General features: G+C 34.2%; 1 protein-coding gene across 1 annotated transcript in view; it reads right to left on the reverse strand.

Annotated features, from left to right (window-relative positions):
• FUT9 (fucosyltransferase 9) overlaps positions 1 to 27,114 on the reverse strand; it is an 89,339-nt gene extending 62,225 nt beyond the window's left edge. The window contains exon 1 of the mRNA XM_074368606.1: positions 27,027 to 27,114. The gene's annotated coding sequence lies outside the window, so the exon portion shown is untranslated. The remainder of the gene's footprint in view (positions 1 to 27,026) is intronic.
• Between the last annotated feature and the right edge of the window lie 572 nt (positions 27,115 to 27,686).

Consider the following 27,686-nt stretch of genomic DNA (forward strand, 5'->3'; position numbering starts at 1 on the left):
AACAGCCTCTAATCTCAGATCAGATTCATTTAGCTTAACTTTGCTCATTAATAATGAACTTCCACATAGCTCCTAATCTGAGTCTGTTTTGATTCTGATCATTTTCCACCCTTGCAGATCTTCTGGAATTTGGTCTTTTGTTCACTTTTGGCAAGGTGCAGCCAGCTTTTTCCCTCAGGGTCTGACTTAAGATGGAATACTGACATAGCTCAGCCCTTTTCTGGTCATTGACCTTATTTACAAATTAATCGTGTTTTTGTTTTCCTATTTATGGTAAGAAAGAAGATAATTTGATGACTTCTACAAACACAGATTAATGTTTCCTTTAGTATCACATACTAATATAAGAAAAAGCTGTACAGATGAACTTAGGAGCTAGAAACTTGCTTTAGAACTAGAAAATTCTAAAGGGATTGATTTTCTTTGCCATCTTCCTACACCTGGTTCCATCTCTGAAATGTCTCGTTTTCAAAAAGGATTTTACAGCTTGGTAGGCAAGTTTATGAGCAGAATACCCACGTGTGTAAGCTGCTGGCCTTACCCCTGACACTGCCATTAAAATATCCTTTCACAGATATGCATATATTGTTTAGATGTGTTTGGACAATCAATCCCTACAGAGGAGCTGGGATGTACAGTGGAGGGGGGAGAAGATTAAATTTGGGAGAGGGGAATCTAGCAGACAGGGAGAGGGAAGTTATGAACTGTAATAAAGAAAAGTAGCCAAGTCACAACCAGCTACGTCTTCAAGAAGACAATGAGAATCTGTAGAGGTAATGGTGTGCCATAAGTTGGATCCCAGCAAGGACTGGTCTACCACTGTCAAATGCCCCAAATTTCCTGGGTTCTCAGCTTGTAACGTAATTTGAGGGCTCTCTCTGAAAGCTCGGAGCAGGTCAATTCACCATGCTTCTTACCCCTGCCATCGTGGATCACCACATACAACGCGAGCCTCTGTGAAAACCCACCCTTTCTTCTCCTTTCACCCCTGCGCTGCTCTGCTACTCTGCCCTCCTCTCCTTTGACTCAAACCCCTGCTTCTCCTCTGTGTCCTCTGGAACCTTTGTCTTAATTTCCTGGTTCTCACTTGAGGGTCGTCATTCTCCTCCACCCCACCAACCTTGGAATCCTTTCTCCTCCATACCCTTCTACTTTTTATCCACTACCTTTAGGTAAAAATCTTATGTATTTGATTCTCTGGCTATCTAGTTAGATTACTTTTTTCTTTTTTTTTCTTTGACCACCTACGTTTCTGCTTCCTATTTTTTTCCCAACAATCCCTGAATTCTTCGGAATCTGGCTCTCAGATTTTTTTTTTTTCTTTCTTTATTGAAGTACAGTTGATTTACAACACTGTGTTAGTTTCAGGTGTACAGCAAAGTAATTAAGTTATATATATTTCCAGATTACTTTCCATTATAGGTTATTAGAAGATATTGAATATAGGTCCCTGAGCTATATAGCACTATTTACAATAGCCAAGATGAAAACAATTCAAGTGCCCACCAACAGATGACTGGTTTAAGAAAATGTTGTAAATATATATACAATGGAATATTAATCATAAAAATGAATGAAATATTATCATTTGCAGCCACATGGATGGACCTAGAGAAAATCATACTAAGTGAAGTAAGTCAGACAGAAAAAGGTAAATATCATATGCTATCACTTATATGTGGAATCTAAAAAATAATACAAATCAATCCATAAACAAAACAGAAACAGACTTAAGACATAGAAAACAAACTTATGGTTATCAAAGGGGAAAGGGGGACTGATAAACTAGCAGTATGAGATTAACAGATACAAACTACTGTAAATAAAGTAGATAAGCATCAGCTTTAAAAAAAAAATCCTGCTCAAATTGAGGGCAACTACTGTGTTTATGTAGATAACAAATCCAACATGATGGCCAATTGGTTGCTTAATTATATCATCTCCAATGACCTCCATTTGCAAGCTCCTTCAACCATCATCCTTACAGCCAATCACCGTGACCTATGGCTTTACTTCTGAAATCTAAACACTCAAATATCCTACAATGTCTTATACTCCCACCTTTCTCACTTCCTGGCTTCCACTGTATGTGCCATTGAATTTGCTTGAGCTGTGAACCTAATTTCCTTGTCATCCTCTCCCCATCTTTACTCCATTCCCTTCCTTAGACATTATCTCACCAAAACTCTCCACTCCTTGACATCTTGATCTTGGGTCAGTCCAACTGTTTTCTCATTTCCTGCACTCAGACCACTAGTCACTTACAGACAAAATCATGCAACCAAATAGTGTGGTGTCAATACAAATCCATTGTTCCTAACTCAGCTGGGTCTTCAGTAACCTGACCAAAAATTCCCTGATCACTCAGCCATTCCTCAGAGTGGCTCCTTCATAACCCTCAGAACTTTCCTAAAGGCTCTATGATTTAAACTTCTTTTCATTCTTAGCAGAAGAAACTGCTTCTACTTCAAAGAGAATATAAAATCCAATAGATGGAAGCTCCCCCAATATTACGCATTTAAACTTAAGTCATCTGCATGTGTGTTTATCATTACCATTTTTCCTTTAGTCACAGTGAAAGGTGAATCCCTCCAGATCCCATCCCTTCCTGCTTCTTCATGAACCTGAGTTAATCAAAGATCCCTTTGCCTATAAACTTTCAGTATTTTTCCTCTTTATTGGACATCTCCCATCTTAAATATAAAAGTAAACAAGGAACAAAGTAATATTCTCTACTTGCGTCTCTGTTATTTACTATCTTGTCACTGTCCTTCCTAAGTGAGTGCTTACATTTGCTCTCTCCACTTTCACACCTCCCACCTAATCTTTTATCTGGTTTTGCCTTGCTGTTTCACTGAAGTTGTGCTGGCCACAATCACTAGCAAGTGATTCATTACTAAATCCAATGCACATTGTTTCATATATCTCCTACTTGACCTTTCTGTCTTACTGATAATTACTCCATCTTTCTCGATACTCTCCCTACACTTAGGTGCTATGACCCTGCTCACTTATGTCTTTCCACCTGTGGAGTCTACTTGGTTATCTAATACTTATTTGTTGCTCTTGTGCTTTCTCTATTTCACATTCTGACTATTGTCTTTGCATGCCGTCATCCATTCCCATGACTCTACCATCTACTTGCTAGTACACATCTGTAGTCTAGGTCTTTCCTTGAATTCTTTGGTTCTATATCCAGCTATACACTAGATTTTTCTTGATTTTCTGCAGTTAACTCAAACTCAACATATATTAAAACAGGTTTTCCAATTTGTTCTGTCTGTTTCTGATGTTCCCTTTTATGTGCCCGATCTCAGTAAATGGCTGCAATCTCCACTAAGTACCAAAACCATAAACTTGATTCACTCTTGATTTTTAATCCCTAACATTTAATCCCGAACTCTTCAAATCTTGTTATTTCTTTCTAACATACTTTTAATCTTTCTACATCTTTTCAGTAAGATTGTTTAAATATTTTTGCTCGTTTTTTTTAACTACTGAAAAAAGTCTCCTAAACAGATCTCTAATCCATCCTTCACATTGCTGCCAAAGTGGTCATTCTAAAAAGACATTTTGGAAAAGTTCCAACTTTTCAGAGAGGCATAAAAAGATCCTTCACAATTTGGATGCTATCTGCTTCTGCAGTCTTACTCCTACTGCCCTCATAATATTTTTGGCAGACATTCTTCCTATAGGGCCTATTAAAATATTTCATGTGCCAATGGAAAGAAATTTAGATGAGACTATGATAGGCAACATTTCTGAAACTTATTTGATTATGGAACACTTTTTCTCCATAGAAAGGTAAGTAAAAACCTCTTAGAACTAGCAGTTTTCCAATATTTGCTAAAATGATCCACTAGCCTATATATTTTGTCTAGACTTTACCAACAGGATCAATATTGCTAAAACATGAAAACAAATAAGAAAAACATATTTCAGAAGAAACGTCACTAAAGCACAGTTTCCGTATTGTGTTATAGATAACCTGTCACAAACATATTAACTTCAAGATAATTTGAAAAATCTCCTTAATTTTAAACAAAGAAATAAAAATAAACCTTGGCATAGCAACAAAACAAAAAAATCCCACAAAAACCTAGATATAACAAAAGAAAGAAAGAAAGAAAGAAAGAAAGAAAGAAAGAAAGAAAGAAAGAAAATATATTCTAAAAAAACTTCTCTTTGTTACCCAGAGATTGAAATTTTGATTTATTACCTGATTTTTAAGGTTAATTTAGGACATTTCTTTTATTATTCAAATGTAACTGCATTTCCATCAAGATTTTAGGTATACAATGCATGACGTAGCTTAGATATTTGAACACTAAAATAGAAGAATGTGAATATTCTCAAGGATGAAAGTAATTCATAAGGCAAAAGTCTTGCTGTCTAGCACATATAATGTTAATTTCTAGCCACTGGACAATTTTTTTGAAACATGGAGATTAAACTAAGGCTTGTATTTTCCACACTGAAGGCAGTCAATAACTGGTTAATGAATTTTTCTGGCAGGATGACCTCTGCTTTAATGGTGTCTAATTTGTGTGACACTTTTTCTCTGAAATTTTATCTGAATGCTACAAACTAAGATGAAATATTCCTGAAAGAGAAACTTCTACTTTAAAAGAGATTAATACACGATGCAGAAAGGATAGGCTTTCTTGATTAGTAGAATTCATTTGCAGACACCTAAAAATGTCTATGTATTATAGTGATAAGTGATATTAGAGGTAGACAGAAAGGAAGTGAATGGGTAGCCTATTACTGAAGCCGACTCTGTCCTGACTGCTGTTGCCAGAGCGTCAGAACTGCTGACATACTACACACTGATGTAAGATACAATTTCAGCCTGTTAATTGTGTCTTCAACCTTGTTGCTAACCATCTGTGCTAACAGTGTTTGCTCCCTCTCGCTCTCTCTTTTGCATTAGGAAGTGGTATTTCAGATTTCACTTTTTTGGGTAAAACTAAAGAGTTAAAAAAGAACATGGAGGTGCTTGAACTCTGTTACCCAAGAATAATTTTTCACATATCTTTCTTTGGAAGCTATCATTTTTCATTGTCAGCGTTCAGATCTATTTTTATAATGCAACAAAGGAAAAAATTAGAAGTGCATAAAAGAAAGAGTAAAGAATAAAAATCAAGCAAAACTCCACCTTTGCTAAGATTATGCTGCCTCTTTTATCTGAAGACTTAAAATGCCTCTTTCCTTCTCTGCAAAGTCATTTTCCACTAGGATACAGTAATATCCAGTTCTGTATTGGAAAACTATTGCTGCCCTATTTTTTTAATCAAGAGAGGGCTGAACTAATTCAAAATTGATAAGGTCTGTGCCTCTTAGTAGCTTATCAAGTATGTAGGATTTCCATTAACAGAGTAAACAAAGAACTGTCCAGCAGTGCAACAGATGAGCAGTTATGAACACAGAGATGCATTTTCCTTCTTTAAGGTGTCTCTGGGATGCTACATAGATCTTCTTAGATTATAGCTTCAGGTAGTCTATTATACATAATTTTTAAAATAAACTTTAAATTCAGGATGGTTTTACATTTACAGAAATGTTGCAAAGATAGCAGAGAGAATTTTTGTGTGTTCCCTTACCAGTTTCCCTTACCGTTAATGTCTTACATTACTATGGTTCATTCGCCACAACTATTGAACCAATCCTGATACATCATTATTCACTAAACTCTATACTTTATTCAGATTTCCTTAGTTTTTACCTAATGTCCTTTTCTGTTCCAAGAGCCCATCCAGGATACCACATTGCATTTAGCCATCATGTTTCCATAAGCAATTCTTTGTTGCGGCAGTTTTCTCTGACTTTATTTTTAATGATCCTGAAGAGGGGTACTGGTCTGCTGTTTTGCAGAACATCCCTCAGTTTGGATTGTTGGCTATTATTCTCCTGGCTAGACTGAAGTTATGGAGTTTTGGGAGGAAGACCAAAGGGTAAAGTGCCATTTATCATCACGTCATTCCAAGGGTACATGCTATCAGCCTGACTTATCACTACTGCTCTTAATCTTTATCAGCTGGCTGAGGTAGGGCTTATCAGGTTTCAACACCATTAAGTTCTTTTGCCCCACCTCCATTCTGTAAGTTTGGGAGAAGGTTATTGCATATAGCTCACACCTAAGGTCTAGGAGGTACGCACTATCTCCTTGAGGGCGAAACATCTACATAAATTATTTAAAATTCTTCCAAACAGGAGACGTTGTTTCCCCTCATTTATTTATTTAATCATTTATTCATATAAGTATACATTCATGGATATTCATTTTGTACATTAGGTTATACTGTGATACTACAGTGTGTATTTTGTGGATAAACTTGCACCATTATACACTACTCTTTCACTGGCTTCTTTGTACCTCTGATAGATCGCCATTCTTTTTTTTTTTTTTTTTTTTAAACACTTTCTTGCTTTGATTGGAGAATATTAGAACTTCTTTGCATTTTAAATGAACAGGTATTGATCAGATGCTGGAGAATGAAAAGGAATCTGGGATTGGCTTGTGTTAAGGAATACAATTGACAAAAAACATGTCCTGGGACACATGGTCTGTTTGTTAAGGAAACCGACTACCACGGGATACTTTTAAGACTTCTGTACTCTCCCCAGTGAAAGCATATGTGAAAGGAAGAATTTAGGACATAAGCAAAAGGAAGACGCACTACCAAGTCTTTCTCTGAGGAAAGGACTCCTATCTTAGGGTTTCTATCCCTACTCAGAATGTGCCTTGAATTAATAAGTTCTTGATAAATATTTGCTGATCAATCTAAGATGACCATGAATCTAAAACAGAAACAGGCTCACAGAATACAAATTTGTGGTTGCCAAGGGGGCAGGGGGGTGGGAAGGGACAGACTGGAATTTCAAAATGTAGAATAGATAAACAAGATTATACTGTATAGCACAGGGAAATATATACAAGATCTTGTGGTAGCTCACAGCGAAAAAAAAATGTGACAATGAATATATGTATGTTCATGTATAACTGAAAAATTGTGCTCTACACTGGAATTTGACACAACATTGTAAAATGACTATTACTCAATAAAAAAATGTTAAGAAAAAAAAAGATGACGATGAATCTAAATATTGGCTTGATGCATACAGAAAATAAGAAAAGGTAAACGTCAAAGATTTATAAACTCTGTCTTAAGTTTCCATATTCTTCTACTCTATTCTATTTTTCTAGTGTGTAGTCTGTATGCTGCAAAGATCAAGTCTGGTTCTTAAGTCATATTGAAAATTTATACTCATAAATTATTAAAAGTCATACTAAATTGTCTGCATCGATTCATTATAAATTGATTATTTGTGATATGTGAGAATAGCTTTTGGTTTGAGAGTACCACCACAATTATTTCTTTTCTCCTATTGCTTTAAAACTTCAAAATGTTCCCAAACCCCAACGCACAACTTTGTCACACTTAACTGATTCTTTACACTTTGGAATAATAACATTTGCTCCCTTCTGAATGTAAAAAGCATTAGGACAGCACACAAGAGCTACGAAGAAGATATTTCTGAGTATGACATCAATCTTTCAGCATCTGCAAACCAACTTAATGGATACTTAGTAGGCAAAAAGATTGCCAGTGTAAGATACAGTAAAATGGTTATCACTGTTAAAATACAAAGATAAAATATAATAACACATAATACAGTATTTCACAACTGCGACAAGGATGGTGCTATTTATTTCTGACTCAGGATAAATAGGTTCTAATGCATTCTGTTTCTTAGTATTAAATCTAAACTTTCAATTACATCTATTAAGATTTACAGCCAGCATTCAGAGGCTCTGTTAGATAGTTTTGAATATTGAGATCCAACCTCCTGTGCTTCATCAGATATTAAGTCAACATATTATGCTCAAAGCTAAAAGGTTAAATGATTCAACCCATTCAACTATTAGGAAGTCAAGGGTAAATGAATTTCTAATTTATGCTTTAGTGGTATTTTACTCTGAAATTATTTCTTTATGATATAATGCAGCATGAGGATGTGGTTTTTAAATATATCCAGTGATACCCTATCCTTATATTCCTCAAATGATTAAAGAGATAAAGAAGATAGGAGACAGAGAAAATCACCAAGGAGCCAAAAAAAAGTCAATCTATAAGTGATCAGGACTTTTGTATGATTTTCTTTTGGTCTCGTTAGGAGACCTTATTATCTTCATCTCAGAAAAGTCACTTGTTCTGGCAGTGAGTAATTGGCTTTGACTATGTGAGATACTGAATATATCATTAAGATATGCTGCTTGAGACGTCAGTTGAATCACAGAGATGGTAGTATTAGTCTTAGGAAGAAATGTTTGTTTCCTCTGCTTCCTTTCAAGAGTATTTGCCTTTCAACAACCAGCATACTGCAGAAGGGAAAACCAGAGTTTTCCATTTGCTGAGCATATCTTTAGACAGTGCACTTGGTGTCCATAATCTTATTATATTCCCAATGCTCATTATTATTGTTATTATTATTTGATGTTGAACCATAGTCAGGATTAATTAGATTGGCTGGTCAACTGGTCTCTGGCCCAAAGCAGTTTAAGTATTGGCATTAAGGTGCAACCCCTGGTATTTGCTTATTAATAGCCTTCCCTGGGGGACAATAACTGGTGCTTATTCATTTCTAAACCCAGTAGGATATTGTCTGAGGCTACAGTATTTTGAAAAGAATAATAAGCTGTAACTAAAGAAATATCTCTTCTCTACTAGCATACATTTTCAGTGAACAAAATGTCCCTCATGTATATCAACCATACATATACTAACAATGGACTATACTATCCACATCTGAGCTTTCGTGTAACTGCAGAGGAAACAATCCGCTAGCAAACAAACTCAAATGTAAGAGTTTCTCTTCAATCTTGTCTGCCATTCATATTACATGACACTCAATAAAGTCATTTTGCCAATAACTTGTCCTGCTTTCTTTCCAAGCACCATATAAGTTTTAACTTTGCAACTAGTTTTAAAAACTCCTCAGCAATTGTGTGATTTGTCTTTTTTTGCAAACGCCATGAAATTTGAATGTGTCATGTTGCTATTTCACGAGGTTCCATAACAGATCATGCACAGGAGACTAGAGACAAATGAATTCTAGTTGTCCCTCAAAACAGAATTTAGATTATTCCTCAAAAATAATTAAATTTTCTGGAAACAAATTAATACATGTAATAAAAATTTAAGATGTACATATTATGAGAGAGAAGTAGTATGTGTATGATTACAACATTTTTTTAAATCAATCTGTATTGGTTATAATTCTAGCTTTGTGAGGACTTTTATTAAATTATTCAACTGTATTAATCCTCAGTTACCTTATTTGGTAAAATGGAGTTAATACTAGTATCTGACTCAGGGTTAATGTAATTAATAGCACATAACATGTTATACATATACATATTATATATATATTTGTTGTATTATAAAATGCTCTTAACACTGTGATTATCACATAGTTGTCATTCAATAATTAGTAACCTCATTTGGGAACTAGAGGAGAAATATTTGAAGTTCAAGTATAGAAGCATTATTTACAATCCCTAAATATTAGATATAAGGTAAATGTTCTTGAATAAGTAATTGATTAAAAATCATGATCCAAAGAATAGACTGCTATACAGTTCTTAAAACAATGCTACTGATTTGTATGTGTTGATATAGAAAACATCTAAGAAGTAGTAATGAGACAAAAAAAAACCTTATAAAACTCTATATATGGCATGGTCTCATATAAAATCTATTGTATATATGGACATAAAATACCTTTAAAGCCTATACACCAAGATACTAACATTTTTCTTTTCATTTTTTTGTATTAGCTGCATTTTTATAACAAATATGTTAATTTTATAATCTGAAAAAATTATACTTTAAAAATGCATTTTCTTTCTATCTGTTCACATCTCTATTTTTCTTTCAACGCTCTCCAAAATTTGTGTTTAATATATTTTTTAAACTTACCAATCTCATTTTTTGTGGCTTTCTCTATTTAGAAGTCATGAAAAACATATCTGTCTGAAATCATGTAAGAAAATCACTTCTATTTGGTCCAACTATTAAGTTTTTACAGTAAAAAGTTAAGCAAAGTGAAACTATTGCTATCCACATTGGACCATAGGGAACTTACACATTAATAACGTCTCTTCAAAGATCAAAAAGCAAAATTTATTTTTCACTTGGGAGACTACTAATTTTGCAGATAATTTTAATAGCATGTAAACTATACAAACATACAAAACCAGGTAAAACAAAACAAAACAACCTATGGTCAGTCTGTAAATTAGTACTTTGTAATCCCTCCTGCAGAGATGTAGAAGTAACAGTTAATAGTTGTTGAAAATTTATTACCTGTGAGGCACGAAGTTCAGTACATGAATTACACAACTTAATTCTGTTAACCGCCTGAAGAGACAAGAGGTAGTTTAATCATCACTTCATAGATGAGAATGTGCGGTCTAGTGTGGTTAAGTAACTGTCCAGGGTTCCTGAGTCAGCAAGTTGCCGAGTTGAGGTCTGAACCCTACTCATCTGCTTTCACCATTTATTAACTGAATTTTAAGATATGTTTGTATTCTTAACAAAAGCTCAACTGACTACTCAAGTGTTTGCAATGATTTCATTACTGTTTTCCTTTTCTGAGTTTTACTTCATCCTGTATTCTTCTTTTAACTCCTTCATAGTTATTTAAGTAAAGTTGGAAGTGAAGACAGTATTTAAAGCAAAAGACTGACTTCTGGATTTCGGAAAAGTTTCTTAAGAGCTTTACTTTTTCAGTGCTATTTTTTGTGGGCAATGACATTTAAAGTTTTGACTATGACCCACAGTAAGGAACAAACTTTATATCATTACCCAGCATATGCACACACACCACACACAGACAAATGATCCATTCGGTACATAAATATGCAAGAATATTAAGAAGAAGAAAAATGAACCAAACAGAATTAAATGCTTCTTGCATATTTGCTTTGCATTTTTAGAATAAGAGTCTGCAAATAGGTCTTTGTTCAGGGTGATCATGTTTCATAAAATTTTTAAGAGAGCTTATCGGGACTGGTGCGTGTTTCTTACATTGTAGCACAAATTGTATTAAAATATCTCAAAACACATTATAAAGTATTTCCTCACATCAAAAATGAATGTGTCCAGATCATCAAAAGCAGAGCATAACAAAACAAAGTTGATTAAGCATAAATGACCAACAAAAATGTCTAGCGGAGTGTTGACAAGACCCCAAACTGTCATTCAGCCCCATCCACCAGTCCAGGGATAATTTTCGGCTTTTTTGAGAAGATACTGAAGATACTGATATTCTCCCATATTATGTATTTTCTGCAGTCTAAATCATCTTCCTCTAATATGTGAACCATGGTTTTGCTGCAGAATGCACACCTACACACAATAACTAGACTGCAACGTGCAGGTGAAACCAGAGAAGGACATGTTTTATTTGGGGCAGAAGAACTGACATTTTGCTCATTTTCAGAAACAGCTTATAAATGTTCATTAGGAAAATAGCCGACATGTAAGATCTTGCAACCATTGTTTTTTGCTTAATTGCCTTGAATGATGTTGAGTATTTGAAAAAATGTTTAATGAAGAGGGAAAGAATTCCCACCCCAAGTAAATTATTTAAGCTTGCAGGAAAAAATGTAACAAAAATAACACAAAAAGCAAAAGACTTTCATATTTCTTCCAATATTAAGTGATGCAAATATTAGGGTGGAAAAGCACAAGGCATTATAGGGAATTTGGTGATTTTGTAGGGAGGCAGAAAGGAAATACAATTAATTGATAAAAAGCATCACTTGCCTCTGCTCCATTTCATGCTGGGTCTTAGGCAAATCTTTAACCTCTCTGAGGCTTGTTTAGATGAGAAATGGAAATGATAATATCCTCTTCGTAGGACTATGGTGATAGTCAAAAATAATTATTGTAATTTATTGACATGCATTAGGCAATTAGGAAATTTTAGATCACCTCCCCTTATTCCTCTCCATATATTAGAGAAATAGTTTACTTCTTTGGGAACAGAAGAGAAATTTTGTGTCATAGGGTGAAGGAGAAAGATGACTTCTCTTGGTTTCTGTGATATCTGCAAACTAATAGGAAACCTTTTCTCAATCTTGATTTCTTTGGGGGATTTGTGGGAGTGACTCCCAGGGGATTCAGGGAATGAATGTGTGGAAGCTGCGATGCCCTGAAGCAGCCTGAGGTTACCAAACAACCACATATCTCCCCTGGAGGTCAAGAAGCAGTAGAATGAGAAATAAGCTGTCTTAATAGAGCTTTTTCCTCAGAGATGGGAATTTGGAGCAAATGTCTGATTTCTTCTTTTGGTTAAAGATTTATGATTAAGCTCAACAATGATCTGAAACAAAGGGTGTGTGTGTGTGTGTGTGTGTGTGTGTGTGTAGTTTCACATCACCACAACTGTCGGCACAACTTTACTGGTTAGTGTTGGCAGCCACTTCAGACATAAATATGGCAGAAGAAGGAAAGAAAAGCCGAATGGAAAATGAGGACAATCAAGCCACCATTTCAGGTATTATTTGCACAATTCCGGATAGCTAAATTTGGGGAAATAGTCATTCACGGTATGTTCTACCCACTTATTTTTTCACTTTTCTTTATACAGGGGGTTGGTAGGCAATTGAAACAACATAAAATTTAAATTGGAAAAGAAGCAAAGTATAGAAGTTTGTAGTGACATTTTAGAATAAAAGGGGAATAGGAACTCATGGAAGGGAAACAACGCCAGCAGCTCGTTATTTATTAAGGACTTCATATAAGTCAGGTGGCGGGCTTCTATTAATATACCTCATCTCACCTAATTCTCAGATCAACACAGTGAAGTTGATACTATTATTAACTCAGTTTTACCAGCAGGGATAACCACTATGATATCCAGATTCCCTGAACAAAGGGTAAAAAAAAAAAAAAAAAAAGATTAAATTTTGAAGAGCTTCTAAAACAATGAGTCCAGAAATGCTGGAGAATAGCAGGCAACACGGTTGCACGATCAAGGGAGAAGGACAAAGTGCCGAGGGCTGCCTCTGACCCTGCACATGAGACAGCTTAAGAATGAGTCAGAAGGATAATGAACACCTGCTGTATCCTCACACAGAGTTTGAAAACTTGTATAAATAGCTCAATTAGAATCATATAGAAGAAAAAGTATTTTAGTGCATGACCTCTGGGGAAAAAGAAGAATGATTTCTGTATCCTTTTAGGAGGAATATATAAAGACAGGTTGAATATTAATAATCATAGCAACAATCGAAAATTTGACTCAGGTTCATTAATTGCAGTGAAACTACAGCATTTCTTTAATGTCTAAGATCCAGGAAATCTCCATTTCTGCCTTTTTGAGAGTATTTTCACAAAAGAATAGAGGTCTATTAAGTTTTTCAAGCCATACATGGAGACTCCAAAATTGAGTTGTTGAGACGGTCCAAGTGGATGGTGGGGAAGACATATGACTAACGGTGCAGCCACACTCTTCTAATGAGACATTGCATTCACACAAGCCTTTGTTCTTCTTCCATCTTATTTAATACAAGTGCTGTAACCACGTGGATACAGGTCAAGTTTCTTATGATATTTTATAAATGTACACAACAAGAAATTTCTCTCACAGCAGAGAAAATAAAATTTTAATTTCTTTCACTTTTTTTCAAATTAAAAAAAATGATTTTTCAAACACAAAGAAATTAGCCTTCCAACAAACATGCTGATTAAGATTCTCATCACCTCTCTGAACCCTCAGTGTGGTACTATTGAGGAGGTCCTGATTTTCTTTTTCCAATTGATACCTAATTTACTCAAAAGATTTGATTCCAGTCAAAGCTAAGCCCTACCAGTATGATTTTTTAAAAAACACATAATAACAAAGGTTTCATTGTTTAACAAAATGTTCAAAAATTTCAACCAATTATTAATTAACAGATAATTCACCAATATATTTTCTCTGAAAATATTTTACTATGTAGTATCTCTATCTGACTGACTTATAAAAAGTACACAAGTAATATAATAACATATTTTATTATTAAAATTGAAATAATTCAGGAATATATGGAACAAACAGTTAATATCCAATTTTGTTTTTCTACTTTTTCAATCCACTCTCCTCCCCAATGGATAATCAGCTTTGTCTCAGTTCGGCATGCATCCTTCTAGAATTTTTTCACTAACTTTATATATATTGGTATTGGCCCAGATATACTGATATATACATACATATATACAAATACAGTTTTTAGATAATTGAGCCTGTTATTCTGAGACTTGCTTTTCATGCTGAATAATCTGACTGTGATACTCTATTCGGTCATTATACATTCACCAAATTATTTTCAATGGTTGCTTAGCGTTGATTGGTAAGAATATATCATTATGGATTTTAGTCTCCCTCTATTAACTTGATTGTTTTTGAGCCTTTGTCATTCTAAATTTGCAACAAACACTCTTGTGCAGGTTTCTTCGTGGTGTGTACAAATGTTTTTGATAAATAAACTGCTAGAAGTAGAATTACTGGGTCAAATGATATCCGTTTTTTTTAATTTTATAATTGCCACCATGATGATGTCCAAAAAGGCTCACCTCATTTCCACCTAGAACCAAATTTCTACCAACATTCGATAACAATGGATGTCATGAACTATTTAAAGTTATGCTAATGAAACATATCCCATGAAACCACAAAACTGCATTTTCCTGTTTGTTGTTTAAGAAGGTTGGGCATTATTCCCTTTTTTTGTGGGTCATTTTTATTTCCTCTTTTATGAAATGACTATTCATACTTTATTTGCTGCTTTTATTTTGTTTTCTCTTTTGGTAATTAAGTTGTAGACTCTCTTCACATTTCACAAAATTAAGTGGTTGTCTAATATCTTTTTGCAAATATAGTCACCCAAGTTTTCAAATTAAAAAAATATTTAATTTGTTTATAGTATCTGTTTTCTTATTCTGACATTTTTAATGATTATGTAGAGTCTGTTACTTTTAAAATTTGTCTCGAGAAGCTCTTTACAGTTATATAAAGAAAAAGTAGTTTCTAAAAAGAGAAATTATTACCTCTCAGGGCTACATAATAATCTGAAACTTCATAAAAACAATTTTTCATGAATTATTATTTAGGTTAATAAGTCTTGACCCTTAGATTTAAATTCCTTTCTCAATTATTTAATATTATTACAGATGGTTGTTCATTTCAGTTTTAATCATCAATTTATAATTTTCATTGTCTGCCTTGTCGTGCTCTCAGCCCTACAAGAAAATTAAAGAATGCAGAGATGGCACTGCCTCTGCCTTCCTGAAATTTACTTACATCAAATATTTAATTAAAATAGTAAATGACATGAATTCAAGTGTAGATTGAAATTATGAACCTATGCGTCTATGGACCACACTCATGGAACGTGGTACAGGCAGTGGCCAAGGATCGTATTTAGTGAAATGAAACTGACAATGCACCTGTGACAACGGCACTTGCACAGGCGTCTGAGGACAGGCACAGAAGTTCAGAGCACCTCAATTCTAGCTCTGTCCCCTCCTAGCTATGTCCTTTTGGCCCAACTACTTCATCTCTCTGAGCTGCAGTTTCCTTACAAACATGTTAGGAATAATATTAACTCTCTGGTAGATAATTGTAAAGATCAAGATCACATATGCTAAGTACCAACAGTGTCTTGCACTTAGATAATGCCAAACTAAAAAATGCCAACAGTTACCGTTATTATAAAAATTACAAGTACTTCTATAATCATTATCTCATTTCAATGTATCCTTCTCACAATGAGACTGATAGAAATTACTACTATTCCCAAATGAGTAAAATTAGATCAATTGACTTGCTTAACTTCCTGACAGGCAAAGACATCGGGCTTTTAACATTAGGTCTCATGGGTCCTTTGATTATGCAATTCTGAGAAAAAGTCAATTCCGAAAGTGATAATAACAAACATAAATAAGATAGATTGCTTATGTAGTTTCTCCTGCATAGAGAGAGTGTGCTAGGCATTTCCTATACATAACTTGATTACATCTTCATAACTCTCCTGTGTACTAGAATTCATATTTTATAGTTAAGCATAGAGCTTAAATTACTCACCTGATATAAGGTCATACCAGCCAGTAGATGGATGAAATGGAATCATTTGCTATTCTACCTGATCCTAGAATACAAGCCCCTTTTAGCAGGTCAGGCTGGAATGGGTCCTCTATTGATGGTCAAGAATGGGTTGTAGAAGAGTGACAGATGGAAGAAACAGGTATCATCTGCAATGAGTTAACCTGGACCTATCTTACTAACACGCTTGTCAAAAAAAAAAAAGAGAGAGAGAGAGAAATAATAGATTGTTTGGAAGGCTTAACTAAAAGAAAAGAGTTAGTTATGCATGACAGATTAATAAAAGGGAAGGAAGTAGAAACAAAAGATGCCAATATTTCAGAACTGAATTTCATTTACAAAATAGAGAGGGAACATTCATAATTGTTGACTGTGGAGGAGGAGAACAAAATTCAGGAGGTAGAGAGCCAAAAAAGGATTTTGAAACTGGTAGGGACAACTCCCTGGGAGAAGACTGGAAGCCATTCTAGAATGAAATACAAGCATGTAAGAACATGATTTATATTAAAGGTAAGGAGAGAGAAATGATGCAAAAAACAAAACCAAAAACCAAACAACAAATGTCATCAGACACTCTAGATAAGTATAAATTTAGAGAAAAACAGCTCTATAAACTGAAACGTTTAATAAAAAGACGGTATTTATGATTTCACCAAAATGTAAAATTTTATGATTTTTTGATAGTGAAGTAGGAAGTAAGTGTTCTTTGACAACTTTATTAATTTACATAAATGTACTTAGCTTTTTACCTGAGTTCCACTCTTCTTTCAATGGGTACTAACTTTCCACATTTATTTCACTGTGTGATGCTGATATAGTTAGTATTTGTCAACCAGATGACGATTGCATTAAAAGTGAACTTTTAGTTAGTTCCTGGTCTTCCTTACAAGAGCCCCTCATGTCATTCTCCATCATTTTCCCACTGGAACATTTTTTTCATATGGCTGTTTGAAATATAACTTGAGAATAAACTGTTCCTACACTCCCAGGAAATGACTAACTTCTCTATAGTTGTGGTAGCCAAGTAGTCACCAGAACTGGATTTAAATCTGCTAACTCAATCAATGAAAATTCTAGAAATCATCAGAACTGATTTTACACAAACTTGATCAATTAATGGCAATGCACCTCAGTGAACATGCATTTGCAAACCCATTAGTAACAATTCTAAATTCTGAAAGTCAGTTGATCAGAAAAGGACTCACTCTAAAGAGCACAGTTCTAAAGGTTAATTAATCAGTGACAATCTCACCTGAGGAACCATGTTTCTACAAATGATATGAATATATTTTTTAATCTGAAAATCTGCCTATCACCAAATGCCACTCTGCCCACAAACTGTATAATATCAGCAATCTTCTCTGCTCCAAGAGTCCCTGTCTCACCAATATGGTTCCCCCTTCCTTAAGTTAGTAATACATTCAGCTTTGTGGGTTTTTTGTTCAAGATGTTAAAGTCTAGTTTTCATCGTTTTGGCAGCTAAATCCTCTGGAAATTAACAACTTGTGCAACAGTTTTGGAAAGAATATATATAGTCATATTCTTTGCCTTGATATCGAGTTTAATTTCTAGGAATTTGCCCAAATAGACACTCTGCATAATCTTGTATATTGTATATTTTTGCATTTAATCCTTTTAACAATTCTACAATATAAATCCTATTTTTATTTCCATTTTTCATTTGATGAAAATAGGGCTTAGGAAATGTAAAGCTTTTCCACAGCCACATACCTGGTATACTCTGAATATCTAGAGGTTGACGCTAAAGCCAGAATTCTAATTCCTCTGCAAGGGAAAAAGATCCAAAATAAGGACAAAAATGTTTGATAAATACGGGTATTTAAACTGAAGTGTTGTTTATATATGTAAAACCTGACAACACTCAAATATCTAAGATAAGAGTTAAATATGTTAAAATGTTTATGACTTGGCATTGAGTACAAAATCAAAACATACAATTATAATTATACTATGTAAAATTGCATGTGCCTGTAGATTATAAATGAAAGAAAACAAAAAACTATGTGAATTTCTGGGGTGGTTGGATTCTGATTAAAATACATGTTTATGAGTTTTTGAATATTGCTTTAATGTTTGAGTAATAACACAAGTAAATAGTAGTCTCTGTATTTGAGGTTTCCGGTCAATTATTCCATGCTCTGTAAAAATTCCAATGTCCCAAAAGATTTCTGAGAATTCCAAAGGTCTAATGAACTCCTGATTACATAGTGCTCTGAATTTTTACACTGGAGATTTCCTAATTCCAGTCATGTCTTAACCATAAATGTTCCCTCCCCTCTGATTGCTTTGACTACGGAACCTGATCTCTTGATTTCCCCTGAAACTCTCAGTTAAGACATAGTTGGCAGGAATTTCTGAAGTTTTAGATGAAGACGTGTTTTATCACAGCAAAGCACACAAGTTAGTGTTGAACACAGACAACTACTTTCCTAAAATTCTTCTGGCTACACAGCACATCACTCATTTTCTCCTCCCTGAAGATATACGGATAAGTTCCCTTCACTTTATGATGTGAGACAGTTTTCCATCTTCAGTCTCAACTCTGAGCACAATAAAGATATGATATTGTGTATTCATAACACCGGAGGAGGGGCATATGCCAGACCCCACCCTTCAGCAATACAGAGATTTATTTTGAGATAGACTATGAAATTCCAAACATAAGAATGAAGAAATTGCTATATTCATTCTTTGGGTTTAAATGACATTAATTTAAATTTAATTAATGTCCTACAGTGTTTTGAGTACAAAAATAATATAAATTAAAAAGAAGTGGTGGCAAATATAGAAAACAAACTTGTGGTTACCAAAGGGGAGAGGCAAAAGGGAAAGGACAAATTAGGGATATGGGGATAACAGATATAAACTACTATGTATAAAACAGATAGGCAACAAGGATAAACTATATAGCACAGGGAATTATCTTGCATTATCTTGTAATAATCTATAATGGAGTATAATCTACAAGAATACAGAATCACTCTGTTGTACACCTGAAACTAATACAATACTGTAAATCAACTATACTTCAATAAAAAAAGAAGCGGTGGTGGGACATAAAAAAGTGAAAGGGGAGACTAATTAATTAATAGGAGCATAAAATGAAAAGGAAAGAGAACTAGAACAGAAATAGTTAAAAATAATTAAAATTAAACTTCAAAAATCTACAGAATAATCATTTGTTTTATAAGGTTAGAAATTCCACAGGGCTAACATGCACGATTTTAAATAAAAGTTTAGGAAATGTTTATCTGCTTCGACTTATTCTAAATACCTAATAACATAAATATTCACATCACAGTGTTTTTCCTAGAGGAGCTGGTTCACAGTGAAGTGTTTTCTTGTCTCTTTATAATGTTAACTACAGGGATATCACAGTCTCTAAAAATAAAAATTTAAGACCAATTTGAACCTAATAAATTCAGATTTTCCAGAGATCTTTGTCAACTGGTTTTTTTCCCCTGAGCATATTATTTGAAACATACACTTAGGGCTGCTTATATCTGCACATTCAAAATAAAGATACATCATTAAGGAATAAGAACAGAAGAGAATGTAAAGTAGCCATTATCATAGGAACAGTCTTCTATTGGTGTTGATTTTGATGCTACTATCAAGGTAAAAATAAAGTGCTATTTTTGGGGTAACCAAAATAAACAGTAAGTTCTCCTGGGCACAGAGGGTAAAAGTACTGTATCCTCAATTTTCTCCCAAATTATCCAAGTTCCATAGGATTCTCTATCAACAAATGTGTTTCTCGATTTCTTCAAATAAACACATTTTCCATATTTGGATAAAACATTTTCTATGATATGGAAGATATCCAGAAGCTATACCATCAGAACAGGTCGTCTGTCTTCACATCCATCCAGGATTTGAGATACCTACTGCATACAGAATAGTCCCATTGCACACTGGGAGCCTGGAGGCTCTCACACTTCTGGCCTCACCCTTACTACTGTAATTACTCCTAATTACCTAAACTCTTAAGCCTAGTTTCCTTAACTCAGAAATGAGCTCAATGGCATTTTATTTAGAAATTCAATACCACAAATGTTTTGAAGTATCTGTTATTCATCAGGTAATACAGGAGGAAGGCTTAGCACAAAAAGAGACGGGTCTTATAGGAAGGAACTCTTCTGAATAATATCTTGAACAACAACAACAAAAAAAGAACCAAACAAAAATGAAACAGCTTTTACTATGGTAAAAGGGGTTTAGATTAGAAGAAAGAAAATAGTGAGAACTCTTAGCATTCAAATATGGTAGAGAGGTAGATTTGGGGATCTCTTTTTCAATGCATATTTATACATTGTAACGCTTATCAAATTGTTAGAGCAGGAAGATAGCTAGATATGAGCAGAGAAAGAGGGAGGCGGGCCAAATGGCAGGAATTGGGCAGAAAGGAGGGGCATGGGCCAAATACAGGAAAGCATACATCCTGTAAGCACCAGGGATCCCTGGACAGAGAAAGAAAAGCGGGAACCTCTGGGCTGATAAGTGGTCACACCTTTTGAGGTGACCAGCAGCCTCCAAAGGTGGGAAAAGGCAGGAATCTTCAGCATCAAGTGTAATATTTTGCGGTCTCATTTCAGTAAAACTAGCTTTGCAGATTAGAAGTACCCATCATACACCGACGCCATGACACTTCTAATCCAGACTAAATAAGAACAAAAATCCCTCCTCTAATCTGGGAGGTGGAGTTGGGATGAAAATCAGGGACTGCGATCCCAAATCCTTCCGTCCCTAATAAATATTCCGCCCATTCATTTTTACAATCTATGTAATCATCTTGCCAAAGAAAACTCAGGGCAGCTGCTCACCTGAGCCTGCTTGCTCTCCCCTTGAAAGTGTACTATCCATCCCTTAATAAATCCTCACTTTACTTCCTTAACCTCTGTGTCTTGTCTCTGAATTCTTGCTGGGATGTGACAAGAACCTGGATACCAGTTACATCTACTGACAACAAAATGAAATTGAAGCATAAGATGAAGCAAATCGATTTTGTGTTTGTCTTCTGTACCTACTGTACTATTATTTGAAGGTACAGACCATGTTTTTCTATTGGTGTATCTTCTTTTATTATTTATCATCCTCTCATATTCAAGACGCTTTTCAAATAGCCTAATAAAGCATTTTCAAATTACCTAATAAAGTAAGTTCCCCTAGAAGTCTGCATTGTGATTGGAAAGCAATAGGGAGAAAGCTTGATTTATTAAGTGAGAGGATGCTATAAATTTTCTCCACTTTAAAACTGCCTGTGGATTATGAGATCACTCTCACTTAGAGAAATTGCAGCAGATAGACATAGTGATGCAAGCACTGAAGAAAAGGATCACATTGTCCAAGGGTAGGTATGCTTTGCTTTATAAAATGAATCTATTTTTTCTTAAATACTATGTATAAATCTGATGAAATTGCACCAGAGAAGATTGTTATCTAAGAAAATACATGATAAGTGCTTTTGTGAGACAATCATTTTATAATAAAACAAAATCACTTCACAGATTATGTATTTTGTGACTTCTTTGATTCTCATATAATAGATTTCCTTAAAGTGAAAGCATACTTGTGTCTAATACAACACAAATAATTTAGCAACAGTGATTTCTAATCCAGTAGCCTAGATTTTAAAGTTCAACAGAAAGATTTTGGGCTTTACATGTGACTAATTTTTTTTAATGAAATAAAATGTTATAATTTCATTTAAAGTAAGGAAAAGGGCTTGGTCATCTCTGGAAGGTAAGAGAAACAAGAACAGACTTTAACCAGTAAGGATATTTCCATACAATGCGGACTTTACAAAAGCCAAAGGGTTAAGTTAAGCAAGGTGTATTCTATGTAGACACTCAGTCCTTACAAACTGCCTGCCTCTAGGCAAAGCACTTAACCTCTTGGAGACTTATTCTCTTATTTGTAAAGAAGGAATGTGACTTGAATTTCCTACTTTACCTGCTTACTGTAAGGATGTGTATAAAGAAATCTTTAAACTCTTAAAAAAGTGTAAAGGAATTTGAGCCTTATGATGTAATATTATTATTGTGTTAGATGAAGTACACACGTCCTTAATGGTCCTAATTTTAACAAGGCATTGGAGTTATTTTGGCCATTTATTGGTTTCTTTGGTATCGATCTGAACACACAGAGCTTTATGTAATAAAAACTGTTGCTGATATGATCAGCAAGACAGTATTACCAAGGATATGGAACCAAATGGCCATAAAAGAATGAAAACTGAATCATAATTTTGGATTTCAAACAGTATGAATTGTTAAAAATGTAAATACACGTTAAGAGATCTAATAATTCTCAAATTTTAAGTCATGATGAACATTTTTTATGGCATTTAAAGAGCAGAGTTTCTTAATGACTTAGAGTAAATAGAAAAAAAAAAAAAGCAAAATGGAGCTATCCTGGGGTGGAAAGGATAAGATTACATATAAGAGGTCTCTTTCTAAAAGTTGATTTATTGGCAACCAAGTATTATAATTCATTTGAAAGATTTCTTCATTTTATAGTAATTTACTATTTACAGAGAAGTTGCAAGGATACCCAGAGAGTTCCCTTCACTGTTAACATAACCACGGTGCAGTTGTCAAAACTAAGAACACTGGTACAATAATATTAACTAAACTACAGGCTTTATTTGGATTTCACCAGTTTCCCATTAATGCCCATTTCCTGTTTCAAGATCACATCCAGGAGACCATATTGCATTAAGTCATAATGTCTCATATCTCCTTGCTGTGTTTCTCAGTAGTTCCTTTCATGATCTTGAGACTTTTGAAGAGTAGTGTGAGGCATTTTGTAGTCTGTCCTTCTTTGTTCCATTTTTTTCCTCAAGATTAGTTTGGGGGAAGAATATCAGAGAAGTAAAGTATTCTCATATAATACCAGGGTGTCAACATGACTCATCTTGGAGATGATAACATTGATCACTCAATAAAGGTGGCTACGTTTCCCCACGGAAAAGTTACCTTTCTTCCCCATTTGCATACTCCGAGTAACGAAGTCTAGCCCACCCTCAAGGGGAGAGGAATTAAGCTTCAGTTCCTGTGAGGTGGGTGAACTGAAATTTTTCTGTAAGGAAGATTTTTTCTTCTCTCATTTATTTATCTATTCAATCATGTACTTATATCAGTGTGGATCATCAATATCTATTTTATCCCTGAGGTTATCATCTAATAGGATTTTTATTTCGTTGCTTGAAGTTCGGTCACTGGAATCTCTTTCTGGTTGGCTCCTGTGTTCTTGTGATATGCTTCGATAATTTTTGGCCACTATTTCAATTTCTGCCACTTCAAAGTGCTTCAAGTTCATCTTGTAATCTTCTAGTCCTCACGCTAGAATCAGCCATTTTTCCTGAGGGTCCTGGTTCCTTTTTTTATTGGAGAATGGTATTTAAACTAAAATCTGGGCATGAGGTGTACTCATTGCTACTGGTGTTACTACTTCTAGAATCTTTTCATAAGTAAAGCTAATAAATGTTGTGTATATATACCACGTATACACACATACCTATATTTGCTTTTGTATCCATCTGTATGTATATTAAAATAAAAATGAGTTCACATTGATCTCACTGTCTCTAATCTAGCACTACAAGGTTAATTTTAGCTACCTCCCCTTGCTTATGTGACAATAAGAAACCTAGCTTCCACTGTCAACAATTTATTTACCTATGTGTTCCACCTTAGTATACATGCAAAGTAGTCTCAGAATTCACCTGTACTCCTGTGAGGGAAAATAATTATCAAATAGAGTCTGTCCATGATGGTTATTTTTCTCTATAGCATTATTCTTTTTAGCCTTTGCCAAAACATCGTTTCTCAAAGTTACTTAGGGTAGATTCATTTCTCCCATGGCCTTCAGTGAAGTTATGTCTTCCATTTGTAATTTGGTTAGTTTCATTTGTCACAGTCTACACTACCTTGGGATATTCCAGCATCCTATTTGTTTCCTTATTTTTAATTAGCATACTATGTAGCTCACTCTGTGTTGTACATTTCTGTGGGTTTTGATGAGTGCACAGTCATTTGTCCAGCAAAGCAGTACCACACAGAACAGTTCCATCACCCTCAAAATGCCCTCACCCTATCCACTTTGTGGTCAGTCTCCCTGCATTTCTAAACCACTGATCTGTTTCCTGCCTCTATATTTTGCCTTTTCTAGAATTTCATACATACAGAACCAGAAAATATTTAGTCATGTGGGTCTCTCTTCTTTCACTTAGCAAAACGCATTTAAGATTCATTCATGATAGTGCATGAATCAAAAATTTTTTCCTTTGTGTAGTTTAGTACTGTTCTATTGCATAGATACACTAGGGTTTGCTCATTCTAACCAGTTGAAGGATATTTTATTATTTTGACATTTTGACAATTATAGATAAAATTGTTGTAAAAAATTATACATAGGTTTTCATGTAATTTAAGTCTTAAATTCACTTGGGGAAATACCTAAGAGTGAGAATGCTGGGTCACATGGTAAGTATATGTTTAATTTTATAAGAAACTGACAAACAGTTTTCCAAAGTAGCGGTGCCATTTTGAATTTCCTTCATCAATAATTTAACATTTTTGTGGTTCTGCATGCTCATCAGCAGTCACTATTGTCAGATTTTTAAAAAATATATCCATTTTGAAAGGTTTCTGTTGGTATCTCATTGTGGTCTTAAAATGTCTCTCCCTAATGACTAAACATGTTGAACATTTTCCCACATACTTATTAACCAAACATATATCTTCTTTGGTGAAGTTCAGATCCACTACCAATTTTTAAATTGGGTTGTTGGATTTTTTCAAAATTAGGTTTTAAGGGAGGGCTTTTTATATATTCTAGATACAAATCCTTTACCAGATATGTGATTTACAAGTCTGAGGCTTATATTTTCATCCTTTTAACAGTGTCTTTCAGAAAGCCATTTCTAAAAATTTTATTTTTTGGCTTTTGATTCAATCATTGTAATAGGAAGGGTTGTGATCAGCTAATTCCTTTAGTGACAAAAGAGCATACACACTGAAGCAAATAAAACAAACAAATTCCAAGGTATTACAGCTTGAGCGTTTAGACCTGCTATATTTTCTTATTCATAATTTCTCATAAATAGGTGATTCTACATAATTTCATTTTAAGTCAGAGGTGTAGGATTTGACATTTTTTTCTCGTTAAAATTTTAAAAGTAATATGCTCCTTTGGTGTGCTGAGATTGGCCTACAAAATCCATTAGGTAGCAGAATTATAGCATTGTATCAATAGTCCTCGGAAAGACAATTGTCCAATCATGTAGCTGCTATCCACATGGGATGGTTGAGTACCAGAAATGTGACTGGTGTGACTGAGGTTTCGACTTAATTCTGATGAATTTAAAATTAAAAGATGATACTCAATTTAGTTATTTTCAAGTATGTATGGGAAAACTTGGTTTTGTGAATCTGTTTTTTCAACTGCAAATTTTATGAAATCTAAATACAGGTGAAATGTATCAGTAAAAATTTAGTATCCAAATTGAGACGTGCTATAAGCACACTGGATTTTAAAGACTTAATATGAAAAAGATGTAAAAAGTCTCATTAATATTTTTACATTGATCACGTTAAAATGTTTTTTGAATATATAAAGTTAAATAAAATATACTATTAAAACTCAGCATATTACCAGCTTCTTTTACTTTTGAAAATGTAGCTGCAAGAAAAATTAAATTACACATGTGCCTCACTTTATATTTTCTTTAGACAGCCCTGCTTTAGAACCACATATTGTATATTAAATTATATTTCATGTCCAAAAGCATTCAGTGTTCTGAAATGGCACGCTAATAACCTGTCCACCACCACTGCCAACTCCCATGAAATAATCAGACACCCTCACTCTCCTGCCTTCCTGGAGAAGGATCAAGGCTCTCCAAGTTCCAAGTCACTTGTGATGGATTTCATATCCTCAGGGGCATCGGCAAGGAAAAAGGCTGGAAGAATGGAGAGTATAAGGTGGGTGTTGTAGGCAGCATCAGGTGCTGTGAAGGAATAGCATCTCCTGATGCCCTAAACATGCTGTAAACTTGGGGAATACTTCCAAGTTACTGAGGGTCTCCAGTTCACGGCTCACTTTCTCCTGAGGAAAAGGGGTTGGGCTGCCTCCTTTCCTTCCCACTGCCATGAGTTAGTACGTTCTGCTTAGTACTTCTTAACTCAAAAACAAAGCACAGAACCCCAGCCTTTCACTCTGCTCCTTACTTTTCGGCAATGTGAAATTATAGTTAGAGGTTTCCTTACTAAGCAAAGGTGATTTTTCTTCTCTTTGTTTAGCTTATTAATGAAATTGTGCGCTCACAAAGACAGATACAGATAGATGATTTAGTGGTAGAGGTATTATCTTGCCAAAACTAAAACCAGTTTTCCAAGATAACTAATAAAGAAAGAAGTTGCCCTGAATTTGAAATGATATTACACATTATATTTTTAGAAAGACATTTCAAGAAATTTTAATACCTTAGCATAAAATTCCAAGGTACAACATTCAAAGTTTTTTTGAGAAAAATAAAGAATAGTATAGAAATCTTAAGGATATTAAGTATAATATTTATAAAAAATAAAACTAAGCATCATGGGCATTTTATTTTACCATGATGTAACCATATTAAGCTTTAGCTTTGATACAATGTTAAATCTAAATTCACAGAACATCTCTTCATATAAGATGAACTTCTAAAACGATTCTGTTCTTTGGATGAATTTTAGTTTATTTTAGTAACAATTTTAGAATTTTAGTAACAATATATGTTACTTATAAGTTCTAATTGAACACATTTCTCTCACAATCAAGCCAGCTTGGGAAAGTAAATATATACTTACAATATAGAGAACATATCACGGGAAGCATAGACAGTTGTTGAGCTATTCCACGGTATTATAAAATTCTTGAATTATTACATTCTAAACCTGATGGGATAGAGAGAGAGAAAAAAAAAAGTATGTTAGTTAAATGTGCTGGGTGCACTATATATGTCACTAAATAACCAAAAGAAAACAAAAGGAAATCATATCTTACAAACATAGATCTTTATGTATTATTGTGTCCTTTTCTTACATTAATTTATGATTTCTTTTAATTTTTTAGGAAAATGTTATTGAATTGTATAAGTCATTTCAATATACAGGCAGACCTCAGAGAAATTGCCAGTTATGCTCTAGACCTCTGTAATAAAGTGAAGGTTTCAATAGAGTGAATCAGAAAATTTTTTGGCTTCCCAGTGCATACAAAAGTTATGTTTACACTATACTTTAGACTATTAAGTGTGTAATGGCATTATATCTTAAAAACAATGTACATACCTTAATTTAAAAATACTTTATAGCTAAAAAATGTTAACGATTATCTGAGCCTTCAGTGAGTCACTCTTTTTGCAATGGTATCATCAGAGATCACTGATCACAGATCATTCTAACTAATATAATAATGAAAAAGCTTGAAATATTGTGAGAATAACCAAAATGTGACACAGACAATGAAAT

The sequence above is a fragment of the Camelus bactrianus genome, chromosome 8 (genome assembly GCF_048773025.1).
Source record: "Camelus bactrianus isolate YW-2024 breed Bactrian camel chromosome 8, ASM4877302v1, whole genome shotgun sequence".
Taxonomy (NCBI): Eukaryota; Metazoa; Chordata; class Mammalia; order Artiodactyla; family Camelidae; genus Camelus; species Camelus bactrianus.